The sequence below is a fragment of the Microcebus murinus genome, chromosome 22 (assembly GCF_040939455.1).
Source record: "Microcebus murinus isolate Inina chromosome 22, M.murinus_Inina_mat1.0, whole genome shotgun sequence".
NCBI classification, from domain to species: Eukaryota; Metazoa; Chordata; class Mammalia; order Primates; family Cheirogaleidae; genus Microcebus; species Microcebus murinus.
The window spans coordinates 34928256-34951891 of record NC_134125.1 but is presented as its reverse complement, the minus strand read 5'-3'; the positions used below and the strand labels follow the sequence as shown (position 1 = coordinate 34951891).

General features: G+C 64.0%; 1 pseudogene; it reads left to right on the top strand.

The window, feature by feature from the left end:
• The first annotated feature begins 2161 nt into the window (after positions 1-2161).
• Positions 2162-2283, top strand: LOC142863717 (uncharacterized; annotated as a pseudogene).
• The last annotated feature ends 21353 nt before the right edge of the window (positions 2284-23636 follow it).

Here is a 23636-nt window from a genome sequence, read left to right as displayed (position 1 = left end):
CGCTAAGTCGCGGGCGGGGCACGTGCCCCCACTGTGCCGCGGGGGCCCAGCCCGGTGTCTTCTCTGAGGCCCTGCGGCTGCCGCTCCCCGCGAGGGGAGAGCCGTGGAGGTGGGGACCGCCTCCTGGTGGGGACGTACACCCAGCTCTCCGCGTCGGATTCCGGGGCTCTCTGTCCTGCCCGGAGGCCCAGCTGGCCTGCGGGTCCTTAGAGTGGCAGAAACGTCCTCAAGCTGATATTGCCAGTCAGGTGGGTGTCTGCACTTTTGTGCCGGGCACCCCAGGGAGGCCCAGGGGCTGGCTGGACAACGCGGCCTGCTGGGGGTCGGGGGTGCGCTTTGGAGGAGCAACTGATGCCCTTTGGACTTTGCTAGCAGCGTCTGAGGTGTCTCTGAGCCCTGCTCCATGTCGGGGAGAGGAGGAGGAGGAGGAGGTGGCAAGGGCCGTGACCTACAGTCGTGTTCCCGGGGTGGCACGGCATGTGGCTTCTTCCACAGGCTGCTCGGCCTGGGCTCCCTGCACCTGGGCCTTTGGAGGACTGGCCCTGTTCTTGCCGACACTTCCTGCAGGGACCCAGAGCTGGGAGGTTGCATCTCCCAGCCCTGGGTCGGGCAGAGCCCCAGCGGGCCATGCCCACAACCTCTCTCAGCACGGGTCCCCCAGAAGGCTTCTTTGGGACCAGGATTCTCTTGCGGGTGACTGTTTAAGGTCTGGCCCCTGGGTGGAGGGGCACCAGGAGTAGAGGAGCAGGAAGGGGAAGGGGGTGGCCAGGTGAGGGGACACTTTGAGGCCAAGTCCAAGCTTCAGCCTGATCCTCCTGGGAACCCCGGGGTGGACATCACACCTCCTGGTTGTCCTGCTCTGAGACCCGGACCCGGGCTTCGCATTTTCACAGCAGCCGGTCGTGGGCTGAGGACACCTGGGGCGTTGGGAACTCCCTGGCTTCTCCTTGGTTTAACATCTGAGCTGCTTGTGAATTGTGCCGCCACACACACCCGAGTGCAGGTGTCTTCCGCACAGACTGCGGGCCTCGCTCTTCTGAATGCCGCTAGCTCGCCACCCACCCACGGGTGAACCTGGTCAGGGTACTTTCTCTCAGGGGCAGACTCTGATCCGGGCGGGCTACCGGTGTCTCTGTTTGCTCGTTTCTTTCTTCCATTTCGGGAAAGGCTTCCTTACTGGGTGTGGAAATCTCCTATGCCTTTCCTCACCTATTCTGTCAGCTTTAAAATTCTCTTTCAGTTACCACCCTCACAGATGGAGTAGGAAACTCTTTCCGGTGCACTCATTAGTGAAATGACCTCAATGAAGCTGGAATCCAATATCTAATCGCCGATTTCTAGCGAGTCCACACGCCAGGGTGGTCGGGGTCCAATGCAGCCCCGGCCAGGCCCAGGCCCCTTGGACTGGGCCACAGGAGGACACAGAGGAGGGTCCCGGCCCCCACGGTAGCGGTGCGGGCAGTTCTCCAAGGGCTTGGGCGTTTTCCAGTGGTAGGAGATGGAGGGGACTGATTTCTTCAGCGCCACACAAACCACGCCACCCCACCCCACCCATGGGACACATCCCGAGAGAGAGAGAGAAAGAGAGAGAGAGAGAGAGAGAGAGAGAGAGAGAGAGAGTGAGAGAGAGTGAGAGAGAGAGAGACGCCCCATACACTCGCTCCCCTCCCTTTTGCGCTGTGCCCCGGCCCTGGTCTGGGGGAATAGGGGGCAGCCCACCCACAGGGCTGGGGGGGGCGCAGCTGAAAGAGGTTGTCGGGGAGGGCGGCCCCTGGCTGGGGTCAAAGGGCGAGAGCCCCGCGCGTGCGCAGTCAGCAGTGGCGGCGGCGGGGACGCGCTGGGGGTTGGGCAGCTGGTAGGTGAAGTAGGCCAGGCGAGGAGAGGAGGGGGGCTGGAAGGTCTCCACCTTGGCGAGTCCAGCCGTGGAATCGCATCTTGTTGAGTGAGTGTGAGTGTGTGTGGGTGTGTATAGAGGGACAGCTCCCCACCCCGGCCCGCCCCGCCCCGCCCGTCACCCCTGTCCCTCGGAGCCCGCCGGACCCGGCCGGCCGGCGAACTCAACAGTCCCGGCCCGGACCGGCGCGGGGCCTGGGGCGGGAGGAGGCGGCGGGGAAGCGCAGAGAGGCTCGGCTTCTTGAGCGTGGCAGGGGCGCCTTCCACCGTCTAGGGCCACACCACCCTGAACGCGCCCGCCGGATCTCGTCTGTTCTCGGAAGCTAAGCAGGGTCGGGCCTGGTTAGTACTTGGATGGAGACCGCCTGGGAATACCGGGTGCGGTAGGCTGCTGCTGCTTTTTTTTTTTTGCCTCTTGTTCTGTCCCCTTTCTGGGAGCGCGGCGGCGGACCGGGGTGGGGGTCACCCCCACCCTCAGCGCCCGCCGCGGTGCCTGGCACCCCAGCCCGCACCGTGGGGCCTCCTCTTGTCCCAAGCCGCGACACCGCCGCCACGCGACAGCATGCGTGGCATCTGGACTGTCAGGTCTCAGACCAAAGGTCTGGTCTGTGGGAACCGACACGCTGGAGGAAACCTTGAGAGTCTGAGAGGGGAGGGAGTTCCAGAAGAAGGCCAGGATGTCATTTTGAGGGAGTACGTGACCAGAACTCGTCCCGTTGCTTTTGGGGTTCTATGGGCTCCACGTAGGAATCTTTGGTGGTGGCACCTGATGTTGGGGGATCCGGAGTCACACCCAGACCTGCTCCACAGGCCTCCTTTTACTTTTCTCTTCGGATTCATTATTTTTAAAACGTGTCTCTTACCTCTATTATTGCATTTTCTTTTCTCTCTCTTTTCAAGCAGTTGATGGGAGTCCAAGTATCCAGGTGACATGTGTTGCCCGTGCCCCCCTCCCCCCTGTGTTCTTATTCATTTACCTCTCATGTTGTTCCAGCGTATTGTGGGGGTACCAATGTTAAGGTCGGGTACGTTGTCCTCTCCCAGCCTCCCCCCTCCGGTCATTAGCTTCAAGTGCGCCCATCCCCCAGTCGGTGCGCACCCACCCCATTCCTAATGGATGTGTATGCCCATCCCCTCCCCCCGCCCGCCCGACGCCCACCCGATGAAGGTGATTCCTCTGTGTCCACTTAGGTGTCCATCCGTTCGTACCGATTTGGTGGTGAGCGCGCTCACGTGGCGCTCGTGTGTCCATTCTTGGGATACTTGGCTTACTGGAACGGGTTCCAGCTCTGGCCGGGAGAACACGAGAGGTGCCCTCTCACCGCTGCTCCTCAGGGCCGAATGGCACTCCGTGGTGTCCACGCGCCAGATTTTATTAATGCACTCCTGGATGGATGGGCACTCGGGTCGCTTCCACATCTTTGCGATTGTGAATTGTGCCCTAACTGTAACCCTAACCCTTACCCCGCCCGTCTCCTGTGCCCCTGCCTGACGCACTCCTCCCCGGCCAGGCCCGTCACCGTCCTCGGCCCCTGCCTGAACGGCTCCTTCCTACCCGGCCCGTCACCGTCACCGTCTTCGGCCCCTGCCTGACATGCTCCTCCTTGCCCGTCACCATCCTCGGCCCCTGCATGACCGGCTCCCCCGTCGCCTGGGCCTTCCAAGGGCTTGGTGTGGACGCTGCTTCCAGGAAGCCCTCCAGAAACCCGGCAGCAGGGTGGACGCAGCAGTCTCGAGCAGCCATCCCTAAGTCGCGTGTGGGGGACGTGCCCCCGCTGTGCCGTGGGGGCCCAGCCTGGTGTCTTCCCTGAGGCCCTGCGGCTGCCGCTCCCCGCGAGGGGAGAGCGGCGGAGGTGGGGACGGCCTCCTGATGGGGACGTACACGCAGCTCTCCACACGCAGCTCTCCACGTCGGATTCCGGGGCTCTCTGTCCTGCCAGAAGGCCCAGCTGGCCTGCGGGTCCTTAGAGTGGCAAAAACATCCAAAAACTGAGATTGAGGGTCCGGTGGGTGTCTGCACTTTTGTGCTGGGTACCCCAGGGAGGCCCGGGGGCTGGCTGGACAACGTGGTCTGCTGGGCGGGGGGTTTGGAGGAGCAACTGATGCCCTTTGCACTTTGGGTAGCAAGAGTCTGAGGTGTCTCTGAGCCCTGCGCCATGTCGGGCGGGGGCGCGGGGGGGGGGGGAGGAGGAGGAGGTGGGAAGGGCCGGGGCCTGCAGTGGTGTTCCCGGGGTGGCACGGCAAGTGGCTTCTTCCACAGGCTGCTTGGCCTGGGCTCCCTGCACCTGGGCCTTTGGAGGACTGGCCCTGTGCTTGCCAACACTTCCTGCAGGGACCCAGAGCTGGGAGGTTGCATCTCTCAGCCCTGGGTCGGGCAGAGCCCCAGCAGGCCATGCCCACAACCTCTCTCAGCACGGGTCCCCCAGAAGGCTCCTTTGGGACCAGGATTCTCTTGCGGTGACTCTTTAAGGTCTGGCCCCTGGATGGAGGGGCACCAGGAGTAGAGGAGCAGGAAGGGGAAGGGGGTGGCCAGGCGAGGGGACACGTTGAGGCCAAGTCCCAGCTTCAGCCTGATCCTCCTGGGAACCCCGGGGTGGACATCACACCTCCTGGTTGTCCCGCTCTGAGACAAGGAGCCGGGCTTCGCATTCCCACAGCAGCCGGTCGTGGGCTGAGGACACCTGGGGCGTTGGGAACTCCCTGGCTTCTCCTTGGTTTAACATCTGGAGCTGCTTGTCAATTGTGCCGCCACACACACCCGAGTGCAGGTGTCTTCCGCACAGACTGCGGGCCTCGCTCTTCTGAATGCCGCTAGCTCGCCAAGCACCCACGGGTGAACCTGGTCAGGGTACTTTCTCTCAGGGGCAGACTCTGATCCGGGCGGGCTACCGGTGTCTCTGTTTGCTCGTTTCTTTCTTCCATTTCGGGAAAGTCTTCCTTGCTGGGTGTGGAAATCTCCTATGCCTTCCCTCGCCTATTCTGTCAGCTTTAAAATTCTCTTTCAGTTGCCACCCTCACAGATGGTTTAGGAAACTCTTTCCGGTGCACTCATTACTGAAATGACCTCCATGAAGCTGGAATCCAATATCTAATCGCCGATTTCTAGCGAGTCCACACGCCAGGGTGGTCGGGGTCCAATGCAGCCCCGGCCAGGCCCAGGCCCCTTGGACTGGGCCACAGGAGGACACAGAGGAGGGTCCCGGCCCCCACGGTAGCGGTGCGGGCAGTTCTCCAAGGGCTTGGGGGTTTTCCAGAGGGAGGAGATGGAGGGGATTGATTTCTTCAGAGCCCCCCAAACCACCCCACCCCACCCCACCACACCCGTGGGACACATCCCGAGAGACGCCCCTACACTCGCTCCCCTCCCCCATGCGCTGTGCCCCAGCCCTGGCCATGGGGAATAGGCAGCAGCCCACGCACAGGGCGGGGGGCACAGCTGAAAGGGTTTGTGGGGGAGGGCGGCCCCTGGCTGGGGGCAAAGGTCGAGCGCCCCGTGCGTGTGCGCAGTCAGCAGGGGCGGCGCGCTGGGGGTGGGGGGCAGGTAGGTGAAGGAGGCGAGGAGAGGAGGGGGGCTGGAAGGTCTCCACCTTGGCGGGTCCAGCCGTGGAGGCCCATCTCTGTGTGTGTGTGTGTGTGTGTGTGTGTGTGTGTGTGTCTGGACAGCCCCCCACGCCGCCCCGACCCTCTCCCCAGTCCCGCGGAGCCCGCCGGACCCGGCCGGCGAACGCAACAGGCCCGGCGAGGGGAAGCGCAGAGAGGCTCCGCTTCTTGAGCGGGGCAGGGGCGCCCTCCACCCTCTCCGGCCACGCTGGCCTGAACGCGCCCGGTCTCGGCTAATCTCCGAAGCTAAGCAGGGTCGGGTCTGGTTAGTACTTGGATGGGAGAGCGCCTGGGAATACCGGTGCCGTAGGCTTTGGTTTTTTTTTTTTTTTTTTTTTTGCCTCTTGTTCTGTCCCCTTTCTGGGAGCGCGGCGGCAGTCAGGGGGGTCACCCCCACCCTCAGCGCCCGTCGCGGTGCCAGGCGCCCCAGCCCGCACCGTGGGGCCTCCTCTTGTCCCGAGCCGTGACACCGCCGCCACGCGGCAGCATGCGTGGCATCTGGACTGTCAGGTGTCAGACCAAAGGTCTGGCACCCAGTCTGACCGTCCCCCATGGGTGTGTGGACACGGCAAGATCCACACTGCACCCTGCCAGCAAATCTCCCGTGGGTAAGTGGACACAGCCAGATCCCCACAGCACCCTGCCTACCCGTCTCTCGTGGGTTAGTGGACACAGCCATATCCATACTGCGCCCTGCCTGCCCGTCTGCCGTCGGTGATTGGACACAGCCAGATCCACACTGCGCCTTCCCTACCCGTCTTCCGTGGGTGAGGGGACACAACCAGATCCGCACTGCGCCCTGGCTGCCCGTCTGCCGTGGGTGAGTGGACATAGCCAGATCCACACAGGACCCTCTCTGCCCGTCTCCCGTGGGTGAGTGGACACAGCCAGATCCACACTGCGCCTTGCCTACCTGTCTCCCGTGGGTGAGTGTACACAGCCAATTCCGCACTGCGCCCTGCCTGACCGTCTGCCGTGGGTGAGGGGACACAGCCAGATCCGCACTGCGCCCTACATGCCCGTCTGCCGTGGGTCAGTGGACATAGCCAGATCCACACGGCACCCTCTCTGCCCGTCTCCCGTGGGTGAGTGGACACAGCCAGATCCACACTGCGCCTTGCCTACCCGTCTCCCGTGGGTTAGTGGACACTGCCAATACCGCACTGCGCCCTGCCTGACCGTCTGCCGTGGGTGAGGGGACACAGCCAGATCCGCATTGCGCCCTGCATGCCCATCTGCCGTGGGTCAGTGGACATAGCCAGATCCACACGGCACCCTCTCTGCCCGTGTCCCGTGGGTGAGTGGACACAGCAAGATCCACACTGCGCATTGCCTACCCGTCTTCCGTGGGTGAGTGGACACAGCCAGATCCGCACTGCGCCCGTCTGCCCGTCTGCCGTGGGTGAGTTAACACAGCCAGATCCGCACTGCGCCCTGCCTGCCCGTCTGCCGAGGGTCAGTGGACATAGCTAGATCCACACAGCACTCTCTCTGCCCGTCTCCCGTGGGTGAGTGGTCACAGCCAGATCCAGAGTGCGCCTTCCCTGCCCGTCTCCCGTGGGTGAGTGGACACAGCCAGATCCGCACTGCGCCCTTCCTGACCGTCTGCTGTGGGTGATTGGACACAGCCAGATACGCACTGCGCCCTGCCTGCCCGTCTGCCGTGGGTCGGTGGACATAGCCAGATCCACACAGGTCCCTCTCTGCCCGTCTCCCGTGGGTGAGTGAACACATCCAGATCCACACTGCACCTTGCCTGCCCGTCTCCCGTGGGTGAGTGGACACAGCCAGATCCGCACTGCGCCCTGCCTACCCGTCTGCCGTGGGTCAATGGACATAGCCAGATCCACACAGGACCCTCTCTGCCCGTCTCCCGTGGGTGAGTGGACACAGCCAGATCCACACTGCGCCTTGCCTACCCGTCTCCCGTGGGAGAGTGGACACAGCCAGATCCGCACTGCGCCCTGACTGACCGTCTGCCGTGGGTGAGTGGACACAGCCAGATCCGCACTGCGCTCTGCCTGCCCGTCTGCCTTGGGTGATTGGACACAGCCAGATCCGCACTGTGCTCTGCCTTCCCGTCTGCCGTGGGTCAATGGACATAGCCAGATCCACACAGCGCCCTTCTGCCCGTCTCCCGTGGGTGAGTGGACACAGCCAGATCCACACTGCGCCTTGCCTGCCCGTCTCCCGTGGGTGAGTGGACACAGCCAGATCCGCACTGCGCCCTGCCTGCCCGAATGCCGTGGGTGAGTGGACACAGCCAGATCCGCACTTCGCCCTGCCTGCCCGTCGGCCGTGGGTGAGTGGACACTGCGAGATCCACACTGCACCCTCCCTGCCCGCTACCGTGGGTCAGTGGACATAGCCAGATCCACACAGCAACCTCTCTGCCCGTCTCCCGTGTGTGAGTGGACACAGCCAGATCCACACTGCGCCTTGCCTGCCTGTCTCCCAAGGGTGAGTGTACACAGCCAGATGCAAACTGCGCCCTGCCTGCCTGTCTCCCGTGGGAGAGTGGACACAGCCAGATCCGCACTGCGCCCTGCATGCCCGTCTCCCGTGGGTGAGTGGACACCGCCAGATCAGCACTGTGCCCTGCCTGACCGTCTGCCGTGGGTGAGTGGACACAGCCATATCCGCACTGCGCCCTGCCTGCCCATCTGCCGTGGGTCAGTGTACATAGCCAGATTCACACAGCACCCTCTCTGCCCGTCTCCCGTGGGTGAGTGGACACAGCCAGATCCACACTGCGCTTTGCCTGCCCGTCTCCCGTGGGTGAGTGGACACAGCCAGTTCCGCACTGCGCCCTGCATGCCCGTCTGCCGTGGGTGAGTGGACACAGCCAGATCCGCACTTCGCCCTGCCTGCCCGTCTGCCGTGGGTCAGTGGACATAGCCAGATCCACACAGCACCCTCTCTGCCCGTCTCCCGTGGGTGAGTGGACACAGCCAGATCCACATTGCGCCTTGCCTGCCCGTCTCCCGTGTGTGAGTGGATGCAGCCAGATCCGCACTGCACCCTGCCTGCCCGTCTGTCGTGGGTGAGTGGACAAAGCCAGATCCGCACTGCGCCCTGCCTGGCCGTCTGCCGTGGGTCAGTGGACATAGCCTGATCCACACAGCACCCTCTCTGCCCGTCTCCTATGGGTGAGTTGACACAGCCAGATCCACACTGCGCCCTGCCTACCCGTCTCCCGTGGGTGAGTGGACACAGACAGATCCGCACTGCGCCCTGCCTGCCCGTTTGCCGTGGGTGTGTGGACACTGCCAGATCCGCACTGCGGCCTGCCTGCCCGTCTCCCGTGGGTGAGTGGACATAGCCAGGTCCACACTGCGCCTTGCCTACCTGTCTCCGGTGGGTGAGTGGACACAGCAAGATCAGCACTGCACCATGCCTGACCGTCTGCCGTGGTGAGTGGACACAGCCAGATCCGCATAGCGCCCTGCCTGCCCGTTTGCCGAGGGTCAGTGGACATAGCCAGATCCACACAACCCCCTTTCTTTCCGTCTGCCGTTGGTGAGTGGACACAGCCAGATCCACACTGCGCCTTGCCTGCCCGTCTCCAGTTGGTGAGTGGACACAGCCAGATCCGCACTGCGCCCTGCCTGCCCGTCTGCCATGGGTGAGTGGACACAGCCAGATCCGCACTGCGCCCTGCCTGACCGTCTGTGGTGGGTGAGTAGACACAGCCAGATCCGCACTGCTCCCTGCCTGCCCGTCTGCCGTGGGTCAGTGGACATATCCAGATCCACACAGCACCCTCTCTGCCCGTCTCCCGTGGGTCAGTGGACACAGCCAGATCGGCACTGCGCCCTTCCTGCCCGTCTCCCGTGGGTGACTGGACACAGCCATATCCGCACTGCGACCTGCCTGCCCGTCTCCCGTGGGTGAGTGGACACAGCCAGATCCGCACTGCGACCTGCCTGACCGTCTGCCGTGGGTGTGTGGACACAGCCAGATCCGCACTGCGCCCTGCCTGCCCGTCTGCCGTGGGTGATTGGACACAGCCAGATCCGCACTGCGCCCTGCCTGCCCGTCTCCCGTGGGTGATTGGACACAGCCAGATCCGCACTGCGCCCTGCTTGCCCGTCTGCCGTGGGTTAGTGGATACAGCCAGATTCTCACTGCGCCCTGCGTGCCCGTCTGCGGTGGGTCAGTGGACATAGCCAGATCCACACAGCACCCTCTCTGCCTGTCTCCCGTGGGTGAGTGGACACAGCCAGATCCACACTGCGCCTTGCCTACCCGTCTCCCGTTGGTGAGTGGACACAGCCAGATCCGCACTGCGCCCTGCCTGCCCGTCTGCCGTGGGTGATTGGACACAGCCAGATCCGCACTGCGCCCTGCCTTACCTTCTGCCGTGGGTCAGTGGACATAAGCAGATCCACACAGCGCCCTTTCTGCCCGTCTCCCATGGGTGAGTGGACACAGCCAGATCCACACTGCGCCTTGCCTGCCCGTCTCCCGTGGGTGAGTGGACACAGCCAGATCCGCACTGCGCCCTGGCTGCCCGTCTGCCGTGGGTGAGTGGACACAGCGAGATCCGCACTGCGCCCTGCCTGCCCGTCTCACGTGGGTGAATGGACACAGCCAGATCCGCACTGCGCCCTTCCTGACCTTCTGCCGTGGGTGAGTGGACACAGCCAAATCCGCACACCGCCCTGCCTGCCCGTCTGCCGTGGGTCAGTGTACATAGCCAGATCCACAAGGCACCCTCTCTGCCCGACTCCCGTGGGTGAGTGGACACAGCCAGATCCACACTGCGCCTTGCCTGCCCGTCTCCCGTGGGTGAGTGGACACAGCCAGATCCACACTGCCCCTGCCTGCGTGTCTGCCGTGGGTGATTGGACACAGCCAGATCCGCACTGCGCCCTGCCATAGCGTCTGCCGTGGGTCAGTGGACATAGCCAGATCCACACAGCGCCCTTTCTGCCCGTCTCCCGTGGGTGAGTGGACACAGCGAGATCCACACTGTGCCTTGCCTGCCCGTCTCCCGTGGGTGAGTGGACACAGCAAGATCCGCACTGTGCCCTCCCTGCCGGTCTCCCGTGGGTGAGTGGACACAGCCAGATCCGCACTGCGCCCTGCCTGTCCTTCTGCCATGGGTAAGTGGACACACCCAGATCTGCACTGCGCCCTGCCTGCCCGTCTCCCGTGGGTAAGTGGACACAGCCAGATCCACCCAGCACCCTCTCTGCCCGTCTCCCGTGGGTGAGTGGACACAGCCAGATCCACACTGCGCCCTGCCTGCCCTTCTGCCATGGGTGAGTGGACACACCCAGATCTGCACTGCGCCCTGCCGGCCCGTCTCCCTTGGGTAAGTGGACACAGCCAGATCCACCCAGCACCCTCTCTGCCCGTCTCCCGTGGGTGAGTGGACATAGCCAGATCCACACTGGGACCTGCCTGCCGTTCTCCCGTGGGTGAGTGTACACAGTCAGATCCGCACTGCGCCCTGCCTGCCCGTGTCCCGTGGGTGAGTTGACACAGCCATATCCGCACTGCGCCCTGCCTGCCCGTCTGCCGTGGGTCAGTGGACATAGCCAGATCCACAAGGCACCCTCTCAGCCCGTCTCCCGTGGGTGAGTGGACACAACCAGATCCACACTGCGCCTTGCCTGCCCGTCTCCCGTGGGTGAGTGGACACAGCAAGATCCGCACTGCGCCCTGCCTGCCCGTCTCCCGTGGGTGAGTGGACACAGCCAGATCCGTACTGCGCCCTGCCTGTCCTTCTGCCATGGGTGAGTGGACACACCCAGATCTGCACTGCGCCCTGCCTGCCCGTCTCCCGTGAGTAAGTGGACACAGCCGGATCCACCCAGCACCCTCTCTGCCCCTCTCCCGTGGGTGAGTGGACACAGCCAGATCCACACTGCGCCCTGCCTGCCCTTCTGCCATGGGTGTGTGGACACACCCAGATCTGCACTGCGCCCTGCCGGCCCGTCTCCCGTGGGTAAGTGGACACAGCCAGATCCACCCAGCACCCTCTCTGCCCGTCTCCCGTGGGTGAGTGGACATAGCCAGATCCACACTGCGACCTGTCTGCCGTTCTCCCGTGGGTGAGTGTACACAGTCAGATCCGCACTGCGCCCTGCCTGCCCGTGTCCCGTGGGTGAGTGGACACAGCCATATCCGCACTGCGCCCTGCCTGCCCGTCTCCCGTGGGTGAGTGGACACAGCCAGATCCGCACTGCGCCCTGCCTGCCCGTCTGCCGTGGGTCAGTGGAAACAGCCAGATCCACACTGCGCCTTGCCTACCCGTCTCCCGTTGGTGAGTGGACACAGCCATATCGGCACTGCGCCCTGCCTGACCGTCTGCCGTGGGTGTGTGGACACAGCCAGATCCGCACTGCGCCCTGCTTGCCTGTCTGCCGTGGGTGAGTGGACACAGCCAGATCCGCACTGCGCCCTGCGTGCCCGTCTGCGGTGGGTCAGTGCACATAGCCAGATCCACACAGCACCCTCTCTGCCTGTCTCCCATGGGTGAGTGGACACAGCCAGATCCACACTGCGCCTTGCCTACCCGTCTGCCGTGGGTGAGTGGACATAGCCAGATCCGCACTGCGCCCTTCCTGCCTGTCTGCCGTGGGTGATTGGACACAGCCAGATCCGCACTGCTACCTGCCTTACCGTCTACCGTAGGTGAGTGGACATAGCCAGATCCACACAGCGCCCTTTCTGCCCATCTCCCGTGGGTGAGTGGACACAGCCAGATCCGCACTGCACCCTGCCTGACCGTCTGCCATGGGTGAGTGGACACAGCCAGAACCGCACTGCGCCCTGCCTGCCCGTCTGCCGTGGGTGATTGGACACAGCCAGATCCGCCCTGCGACCTGCCTGCCCGTCTCCCGTGGGTGAGTGGACACAGCCAGATCCGCACTGCGCCCTGGCTGCCCGTCTGCCGTGGGTGAGTGGACACAGCCAGATCCGAACTGCGCCCTGCCTGCCCGTCTGCCGTGGGTGATTGGACACAGCCAGATCCGCACTGCGCCCTGCCTGCCCATCTGCCGTGTGTCAGTGGACATAGCCAGATCCACACTGCGCCCTGTCTGCCTGTCCTCCGTGGGTGAGAGGACCCAGCCAGATCCGCAATGCGTCCTGCCTGCCCGTCTCCTGTGGGTGAGTGGACACAGCCAGACCACACTGCGCCTTGCCTACCCATCTCCCGTGGGTGAGTGGACACAGCCAGACCACACTGCGCCTTGCCTACCCATCTCCCGTGGGTGAGTAGACACAGCCAGATCCGCACTGCACCCTGCCTGCCCGTCTGCCCTGGGTTATTGGACATAGTCAGATCCACACAGCACCCTCTCGGCCCGTCTCCGTGGGTGAGTGGACACAGCCAGATCCACACTGCGCCCTGTCTGCCTGTCCTCTGTGGGTGAGTGGACACAGCCAGACCACACTGCGCCTTGCCTACCCGTCTCCCGTGGGTGAGTGGACACTGCCAGATCCGCACTGCGCCCTGCTTGACCATCTGCCGTGGGTGAATGGACACAGCCAGATCCGCACTACGCTCTGCCTGACCGTATCCCGTGGGTGAGTGGACACAGCCAGATCGGCACTCGCACTGCCTGCCCGTCTGCCGTGGGTCAGTGGATATAGCCAGATCCACAGAGCACACTCTCTACCTGTCTCCCATGGGTGAGTGGGCACAGCCAGATCCACGATGCGCCTTGCCTGCCCGTCTCCCGTGGGTGAGTGGCCAAGCCAGATCCGCAGTGCGCTCTGTCTGCCCGTCTGCCGTGGGTGAGTGGACACAGCCAGATCCGCACTGCGCCTTCCCTACCCGTCTGCCGTGGGTCAGTGGACATAGGCAGATCCATACAACACCCTCTCTGCCCGTCTCTCGTCGGTGAGTGGACATAGGCAGATCCACACAACACCCTCTCTGCCCGTCTGCCGTGGGTCAGTGGACACAGCCAGATCCACACTGCGCCGTGCCTACCCGTCTCCCGTGGGTGAGTGGACACAGCCATATCCGTACTGCGCCCTGCCTGACCGTCTGCCGTGGGTGAGTGGACACAGCCAGATCCGCACTGCGCCTTGCCTGCCCATCTGCCGTGGGTCAGTGGACATAACCAGATCCACACGGCACCCTCTCTGCCCGTCTCCAGAGGGTGAGTGGACACAGCCAGATACACACTGCACCTTGCCTGCCCGTCTCCCGTGGGTGAGTGGATACAGCAAGATCCGCACTGCGCCCTGCCTGCCCGTCTGCCGTTGGTCAGTGGACATAGCCAGATCCACACAGCACTCTCTCTGCCCGTCTCCCGTGGGTGAGTGGACACAGCCAGATCCACACTGCGCCTTGCCTGCCCGTCTATTGTGGGTGAGTGGACACAGCCAGATCCGCACTGCGCCCTGTCTGACCGTCTGCCGTGGGTGAGTGGACACAGCCAGATCCGCACTGCGCCCTGCCTGCCCGTCTGCCGTGGGTCAGTGGACATAGCCAGATCCACACAGCACCATCTCTGCCCGTCTCCCGGGGGTGAGTGGACACAGCCATATCCACACTGCGCCTTGCCTGCCCGTCTCCAGTGGGTGAGTGGCCAAACCCGATTGGCACTGCGCTCTGCCTGCCCGTCTGCTGTGGGTGAGTGGACACAGCCAGATCAGCACTGCGCCTTGCCACCCGTCTGCCGCTGGTCAGTGGACATAGCCAGATCCACACAGCACACTCTCTACCCGTCTCCCGTGTTTGAGTGTACACAGCCAGATCCACAGTGCGCCTTGCCTGCCCGTCTCCCGTGGGTGAGTGACCAAAGCAGATCCGCACGGCGCTCTCCCTGACCATCTGCTATGGGTGTGTGGACACAGCCAGATCCGCACTGCGCCTTGTCTACCCGTCTGCCGTGGGTCAGTGGACATAGCTAGATCCACACAGCACCCTCTATGCCCGTCTCCTGTGGGTGAGTGGACATAGCCAGATCCACACTGCGCCTTGCCTGCCCGTCTCCTGTGGGTGAGTGGACACAGGCAGATCCCCACTGCACCCTGCCTGCCCGTCTCCCGTGGGTGAGTGGACACAGCGAGATCCGCACTGCGCCCGGCCTGCCCGTCTGCTGTGGGTCAGTGGACATAGCCAGATCCACACAACACGCTCTCTGCCCGTCTCCCGTGGCTGAGTGGACACAGCCAGATATGCACTGCGCCCTGCCTGCCCGTCTGCCGTGGGTGAGTGGACACAGCCACATCCGCACTGTGCCCTGCCTGCCCGTCTGCCGTGGGTGAGTGGATACAGCCAGATCCGCATTGCGCCCTGCCTGCCCATCTCCCGTCTGTCAGTGGACATAGCCAGTTCCACACAGAACCCTCTTTGCCCGTCTCCCGTGGGTGAGTGGACAAAGCCAGATCCACACTGCGCCTTGCCTGCCCGTCTCCCTTGGGTGAGTGGACACAGCCAGATCGCCACTACGCCCTGCCTGCCAGTCTGCCGTGGGTGAGTAGACACAGCCAGATCCACACTGCGCCATTCCTGCCCGTCTCCCGTGGGTGAGTGGCCAAGCCAGATCCGCACTGCGCTCTGCCTGCACGTCTCCTGTGGGTGAGTGGACACAGCCAGATCCGCACTGCGCCTTGCCTACCCGTCTGCCGTGGGTCAGGGGACATAGCCAGATACACACAGCACCCTCTCTACCCGTCTCCCGTGAGTGAGTGGACACAGCCAGATCCACACTGCGCATGGCTGCCCGTATCCCGTTGGGTGAGTGGAAAAACCAGATCCGCACTGCGCTCTGCCTTCCCGTCTGCTGTGAGTGAGTGGACACAGCCAGATCCATACTGCGCCTTGCCTACCCGTCACCGTGGGTCAGTGGACATAGCCAGATCCACACAGCACCCTCTCTGCCCGTCTCCCGTGGGTAAGTGGACACAGCCAGATCCACCCAGCACCCTCTCTACCCGTCTCCCGTGGGTGAGTGGACATAGCCAGATCCACACTGCGCCCTGCCTGCCGTTCTCCCGTGGGTGAGTGGACACAGCCAGATCCGCACTGCGCCCTGCCTGTCCGTCTCCCGTGGGTGAGTGGACACAGCCATATCCGCACTGCGCCCTGCCTGCCCATCTCCCGTGGGTGAGTGGACACAGCCAGATCCGCACTGCGCCCTGCCTGACTGTCTGCTGTGGGTGAGTGGACACAGCCAGATCCGCACTGCGCCCTGCCTGCCCGTCTGCCGTGGGTCAGTGGACACAGCCAGATCCACACTGCGCCTTGCCTACCCGTCTCCCGTGGGTGAGTGGACACAGCCATATCCGTACTGCGCCCTGCCTGACCATCTGCCGTGGGTGAGTGGACACAGCCAGATCCGCACTGCGCCTTGCCTGCCCATCTGCCGTGGGTCAGTGGACATAACCTGATCCACACGGCACCCTCTCTGCCCGTCTCCAGAGGGTGAGTGGACACAGCAAGATACACACTGCACCTTGCCTCCCAGTCTCCCGTTGGTGAGTGGATACAGCAAGATCCGCACTGTGCCCTGCCTGCCCGTCTGCCGTGGGAGAGTGGACACAGCCAGATCCGCACTGCGCCCTGCCTGCCCGTCTGCGGTGGGTCAGTGGACATTGCCAGATCCACACAGCACCCTCTCTGCCCGTCTCCCGTGGGTGAGTGGACACAGCCAGATCCACACTGCGCCTTGCCTACCCGTCTTCCGTGGGTGAGTGGACACAGCCAGATCCGCACTGCGCCCTGCCTGCTCGTCTGCCGTGGGTGATTGGACACAGCCAGATCCGCACTGCGTCCTGCCTGCCCGTTTGCCGTGGGTCAGTGGACATAGCCAGATCAACACAGCACCCTCTCTGCCCGTGTCCCGTGGGTGAGTGGACACAGCCAGATCCACACTGCGCCTTGCCTGCCCGTGTCCCGTGGGTGAGTGGACACAGCCAGATCCACACTGCGCCTTGCCTGCCCGTCTCCCGTGGGTGAGTGGACACAGCCAGATCCGCACTGCGCCCTGCGTGACCGTCTCCCGTGGGTGAGTGGACACAGCCATATACACACTGCACCTTGATTCCCCGTCTCACCTGGGTGAGTGGACACAGCCAGATCCGCACTGCGCCCTGCCTGCCCGTCTCCCGTGGGTGAGTGGACACAGCCAGATCCGCACTGCACCCTGCCTGCCCGTCTGCCGTGGGTCAGTGGACATAGCCAGATCCACACAGCACCCTCTCTGCCCGTCTCCCTTGGGTGAGTGGACACAGCCAGATCCGCACTGCGCACTGCCTGACGGTCTGCCGTGGGTGAGTGGACACAGCCAGATCCGCACTGCGCCCTGCCTGCCCGTCTGCCGTGGGTCATTGGACACAGCCAGATCCGCACTGCGCCCTGCCTGCCCGTCTGCCGTGGTTCAGTGGACATAGCCAGATCCACACAGCTCCCTCTCTGCCCGTCTCACATGGGTGAGTGGACACAGCCAGATCCACACTGCGCCTTGCCTACCCGTCTCCCGTGGGTGAGTGGACACAGCCAAATCAGCACTGCGCCCTGCCTGACCGTCTGCCGTGGGTGAAGGGACACAGCCAGATCCGCACTGCGCCTTGCTTCCCCGTCTCACGTGGGTGAGTGGACACAGCCAGATCCGCACTGCGCCCTGCCTGCCCGTCTCCCGTGGGTGAGTGGACACAGCCAGATCCGCACTGCGCCCTGCCTGCCCGTGAGCCGTGGGTGAGTGGACACAGCCAGATCCGCACTGCGCCCTGTCTGCCCGTTTGCCGTGCGTGAGTGGACACACCCAGATCCGCACTGCGCCCTGCCTGACCGTCTGCCGTGGGTGAGTGGACACAGCCAGATCCGCACTGCGCCCTGCCTGCCCGTGAGCCGTGGGTGAGTGGAGACAGCCAGATCCACACTGCGCCTTGCCTGCCTGTCTCCTGTGGGTGAGTGGACACAGCCAGATCCGCACTGCGCCCTGCCTGACCGTCTGCCGTGGGTGAGTGGACACAGCCAGATCCGCACTGCGCCCTGCCTGTCCGTCTGACGTGGGTCATTGGACATACCCTGATCCACACAGCACCCTCTCGGCCCGTCTCCCGTGGGTGAGTGGACACAGCCAGATCCACACTGCGCTTTGCCTACCCGTCTCCCGTGGGTGAGTGCACACAGCCAGATCCGCACTGCGCCCTGCCTGACCGTCGGCCGTGGGTAAGTGTACACAGCCAGATCTGCACTGGGCCCTGCCTGCCCATCTGCCGTGGGTGATTGGACACAGCCAGATCCGCACTGCGCCCTGCCTGCCTGTTTGCCGTGGGTCAGTGGACATAGCCAGATCCACACAGCTCCCTCTCTGCCCGTCTCCCGTGGGTGAGTGGACACAGCCAGATCCACACTGCGCCTTGCCTGCCCGTCTCCCGTGGGTGAGTGGACACAGCCAGATCCGCACTGCGCCCTGCCTGACCGTCTGCCGTGGGTGAGTGGACACAGCCAGATCCACACTGCGCCCTGCCTGCCCATCTGCCGTGGGTCAGTGGACATAGCCAGATCCACACAGCACCCTCTCTGCCCGTCTCCCATGGGTGAGTGGACACAGCCAGATCCACACTGCGCCTTGCCTGCCCCTCTCCCATGGGTAAGTGGACACAGCCAGATCCGCACTGCGCCTTGACGGCCCGTCTCCGTGGGCGAGTAGACACAGCCAGACCCGCACTGCGCCCTGCCTGACAGTCTGCCGTGGGTGAGTGGTCATAGCCAGATCTGCACTGCGCCCTGCCTGCCCGTCTGCCGTGGGTCAGTGGACATAGCCAGATCCACACAGCACCCTCTCTGCCCGTCTCCCGTGGGTGAGTGGACACAGCCAGATCCACACTATGCCTTGACGGCCCGTCTCCGTGGTTGAGTGGACACAGCCAGACCCGCACTGCGCCCTGCCTGACAGTCTGCCGTGGGTGAGTGGTCATAGCCAGATCTGCACTGCGCCCTGCCTGCCCGTCTGCCGTGGGTCAGTGGACATAGCCAGATCCACACAGCACCCTCTTTGCCCGTCTCCCGTGGGTGAGTGGAAACAGCCAGATCCACACTGCGCCTTGCCTACCCGTCTCCCGTGGGTGAGTGGACACAGCCAGATCCACACTGCACCTTGCCTGCCCGTCTCCCGTGGGTGAGTGGACACAGCCAGATCCGCACTGCGCCCTGCCTCCCCGTCTCCCGTGGGTGAGTGGAAACAGCCAGATCCGCACTGCGCCCTGCATGCCTGTCTGCCGTAGGTGAGTGGACACAGCCAGATCCGCACTGCGCCCTGCCTGCCCGTCTGCCGTGGTCAGTTGACATAGCCAGATCCACACAGCACCCTCTCTGCCCGTCTCCCGTTCGTGAGTGGACACAGCCAGATCCACACTGCGCTTTGCCTACCCGTCTCCCGTGGGTGAGTGGACACAGCCAAATCCGCACTGCGCCCTGAATGCCCGTCTGCCATGGGTGAGTGGACACAGCCAGATCCGCACTGCGCCTTGCCTGCCCGTCTGCCGTGGGTCAGTGGACATAGCCAGATCCACACAGCACCCTCTCTGCCCGTTTCCCGTGGGTGACTGAACACAGCCAGATCCACACTGCGCCTTGCCTGCCCGTCTCCCGTGGGTGAGTGGACACAGTCAGATCTGCACTGTGTCCTGCCGGACCGTCTCCCGTGAGTGAGTGGACACAGCCAGATCCGCACTGCGCCCAGCCTACCCGTCTCTCGTGGGTGAGTTGCCACAGCCAGAACCACACTGCGCCCTGCCTGACCGTCTGCCATGGGTGAGTGGAAACAGCCAGATCCGCACTGCGCCCTGCCTGCCCATCTGCCGTGGGTCAGTGGACATAGCCAGATCCACACAGCACCCTCTCTGCCCGTCTCCCGTGAGTGAGTGGGCACAGCCAGTTCCACACTGCGCCTTACCTGCCCGTCTCCCGTGGGTGAGTGGACACAGCCAGATCCGCACTGCGCCCTGCCTGGACGTCTGCCGTTGGTCAGTGGACATAGCCAGATCCAAACAGCACCCTCTCTGCCCATCTCCCGTGGGTGAGTGGACACAGCCAGATCCACACTGCGCCTTGCCTACCCGTCTCATGTGGGTGAGTGGACATAGCCAGATCCGCACTATGCCCTGACTGACCGTCTGCCGTGGGTCAGTGGACGTAGCCAGATCCGCACTGCGCCCTGCCTGCCCGTCTCCCGTGGGTGAGTGGACACAGCCAGATCCGCACTGCGCCCTGCATGCCCGTCTCCCGTGGTTGAGTGGACACAGCAAGATCCGCACTGCGCCCTGCCTGCCCGTCTGCCAGAGAGGGTGCTGTGTGGACATAGCCAGATCCACACAGCACCCTCTCTGCCCGTGTCCCGTGGGTGAGTGGACACAGCCAGATCCACACTGCGCCTTGCCTGCCCGTCTGCCGTGGGTGAGTGGACACAGCCAGATTCGCACTGCGCCCTGCCTGCCCGTCTGCCGTGGGTGAGTGGACACAGCCAGATCTTCACTGCGCCCTAACTGCCCGTCTCCCGTGGGTGAGTGGACACAGCCAGATCCGCACTGCGCCCTGCCTGACCGTCTGCCGTGGGTGAGTGGACACAGCCAGATCCGCACTGCGCCCTAACTGCCCGTCTCCCGTGGGTGACAGGTCACAGCCAGATCCACACTGCGCCCTGCCTGCCCGTCTCCCGTGGGTGAGTGGACACAGCCAGATCCGCACTGCGCCCTGCCTACACGTCTCTCGTGGGAGCGTGGACACAGCCAGATCCGCACTGCGCCCTGCCTGACCGTCTGCCGTGGGTGAGTGGTCACAGCCAGATCTGCACTGCGCCCTGCCTGCCCGTCTGCAGTGGGTCAGTGGACATAGCCAGATCCACACAGTACCCTCTCTGACCGTCTCCCGTGGGTGAGTGGACACAGCCAGTTCCACACTGCGCTTTGCCTACCCGTCTCCCCTGGGTGAGTGCACACAGCCAGATCCGCACTGCGCCCTGCCTGACCGTCGGCCGTGGGTGAGTGGACACAGCCAGATCTGCAGTGGCCCCTGCCTACCCGTCTGCCGTGGGTGATTGGAAATAGCCAGATCCGCACTGCGAACTGACTGCCCGTTTGCCGTGGGTCAGTGGACATAGCCAGATCCACAGAGCACCATCTCTGCCCGACTCCCGTGGGTGAGTGGACACAGCCAGATCCACACTGCGCCTTGCATGCCCTTCTCCCGTGGGTGAGTGGACACAGCCAGATCCGCACTGCGCCCTGCCTACCCGTCTCTCGTGTGTGAGTGGACACAGCCAGATCCATACTGCGCCCTGCCTGACCGTCTGCCATGGGTGAGTGGAAACAGCCAGATCCGCACTGCGCCCTGCCTGCCCGTCTGCCGTGGGTCAGTGGACATAGCCAGATCCACACAGCACCCTCTCTGCCCGTCTCCCGTGAGTGAGTGGACACAGCCAGATCCACACTGCGCCTTACCTGCCCGTCTCCCGTGGGTGAGTGGACACAGCCAGATCCGCACTGCGCCCTGCCTGGACGTCTGCCGTTGGTCAGTGGACATAGCCAGAACCAAACAGCACCCTCTCTGCCCGTCTCCCGTGGGTGAGTGGACACAGCCAGATCCACACTGCGCCTTGCCTACCCGTCTCATGTGGGTGAGTGGACACAGCCAGATCCGCACTATGCCCTGCCTCACCGTCTGCCGTGGGTCAGTGGACATAGCCAGATCCGCACTGCGCCCTGCCTGCCCGTCTCCCGTGGGTGAGTGGACAAAGCCAGATCCGCACTGCGCCCTGCATGCCCGTATCCCGTGGTTGAGTGGACACAGCAAGTTCCGCACTGCGCCCTGTCTGCCCGTCTGCCAGAGAGGGTGCTGTGTTGACATAGCCAGATCCACACAGCACCCTCTCTGCCCGTCTCCCGTGGGTGAGTGGACACAGCCAGATCCACCCTGCGCCTTGCCTGCCCGTCTGCCGTGGGTGAGTGGACACAGCCAGATCCACACTGCGCCCTGCCTGCTCGTCTGCCGTGGGTGAGTGGACACAGCCAGATCCGCACTGCGCCCTAACTGCCCATCTCCCGTGGGTGAGTGGTCACAGACAGATCCACACTGCGCCCTGCCTGCCCGTGAGCCGTGGGTGAGTGGACACAGCCAGATCCGCACTGCACCCTGCCTGCCAGTCTCCCGTGGGTGAGTGGACACAGACAGATCCGCACTGCGCCCTGCCTGCCCATCTGCCGTGGGTCAGTGGACATAGCCAGATCCACACAGCACCCTCTCTGCCCGTCTCCCGTGAGTGAGTGGGCACAGCCAGTTCCACACTGCGCCTTACCTGCCCGTCTCCCGTGGGTGAGTGGACACAGCCAGATCCGCACTGCGCCCTGCCTGGACGTCTGCCGTTGGTCAGTGGACATAGCCAGATCCAAACAGCACCCTCTCTGCCCATCTCCCGTGGGTGAGTGGACACAGCCAGATCCACACTGCGCCTTGCCTACCCGTCTCATGTGGGTGAGTGGACATAGCCAGATCCGCACTATGCCCTGACTGACCGTCTGCCGTGGGTCAGTGGACGTAGCCAGATCCGCACTGCGCCCTGCCTGCCCGTCTCCCGTGGGTGAGTGGACACAGCCAGATCCGCATTGCGCCCTGCATGCCCGTCTCCCGTGGTTGAGTGGACACAGCAAGATCCGCACTGCGCCCTGCCTGCCCGTCTGCCAGAGAGGGTGCTGTGTGGACATAGCCAGATCCACACAGCACCCTCTCTGCCCGTGTCCCGTGGGTGAGTGGACACAGCCAGATCCACACTGCGCCGTGCCTGCCCGTCTGCCGTGGGTAAGTGGACACAGCCAGATTCGCACTGCGCCCTGCCTGCCCGTCTGCCGTGGGTGAGTGGACACAGCCAGATCTGCACTGCGCCCTAACTGCCCGTCTCCCGTGGGTGATGGGACACAGCCAGATCCGCACTGCGCCCTGCCTGACCGTCTGCCGTGGGTGAGTGGACACAGCCAGATCCGCACTGCGCCCTGCCTACACGTCTCCCGTGGGAGCGTGGACACAGCCAGATCCGCACTGCGCCCTGCCTGACCGTCTGCCGTGGGTGAGTGGTCACAGCCAGATCTGCACTGCGCCCTGCCTGCCCGTCTGCCGTGGGTCAGTGGACATAGCCAGATCCACACAGTACCCTCTCTGCCCGTCTCCCGTGGGTGAGTGGACACAGCCAGTTCCACACTGCGCTTTGCCTACCCGTCTCCCCTGGGTGAGTGCACACAGCCAGATCCGCACTGCGCCCTGCCTGACCGTCGGCCGTGGGTGAGTGGACACAGCCAGATCTGCAGTGGCCCCTGCCTACCCGTCTGCCGTGGGTGATTGGAAATAGCCAGATCCGCACTGCGAACTGACTGCCCGTTTGCCGTGGGTCAGTGGACATAGCCAGATCCACAGAGCACCATCTCTGCCCGACTCCCGTGGGTGAGTGGACACAGCAAGATCCACACTGCGCCTTGCATGCCCTTCTCCCGTGGGTGAGTGGACACAGCCAGACCCGCACTGCGCCCTGCCTACCCGTCTCTCGTGTGTGAGTGGACACAGCCAGATCCATACTGCGCCCTGCCTGACCGTCTGCCATGGGTGAGTGGAAACAGCCAGATCCGCACTGCGCCCTGCCTGCCCGTCTGCCGTGGGTCAGTGGACATAGCCAGATCCATACAGCACCCTCTCTGCCCGTCTCCCGTGAGTGAGTGGACACAGCCAGATCCACACTGCGCCTTACCTGCCCGTCTCCCGTGGGTGAGTGGACACAGCCAGATCCGCACTGCGCCCTGCCTGGACGTCTGCCGTTGGTCAGTGGACATAGCCAGAACCAAACAGCACCCTCTCTGCCCGTCTCCCGTGGGTGAGTGGACACAGCCAGATCCACACTGCGCCTTGCCTACCCGTCTCATGTGGGTGAGTGGACACAGCCAGATCCGCACTATGCCCTGCCTCACCGTCTGCCGTGGGTCAGTGGACATAGCCAGATCCGCACTGCGCCCTGCCTGCCCGTCTCCCGTGGGTGAGTGGACAAAGCCAGATCCGCACTGCGCCCTGCATGCCCGTATCCCGTGGTTGAGTGGACACAGCAAGTTCCGCACTGCGCCCTGTCTGCCCGTCTGCCAGAGAGGGTGCTGTGTTGACATAGCCAGATCCACACAGCACCCTCTCTTCC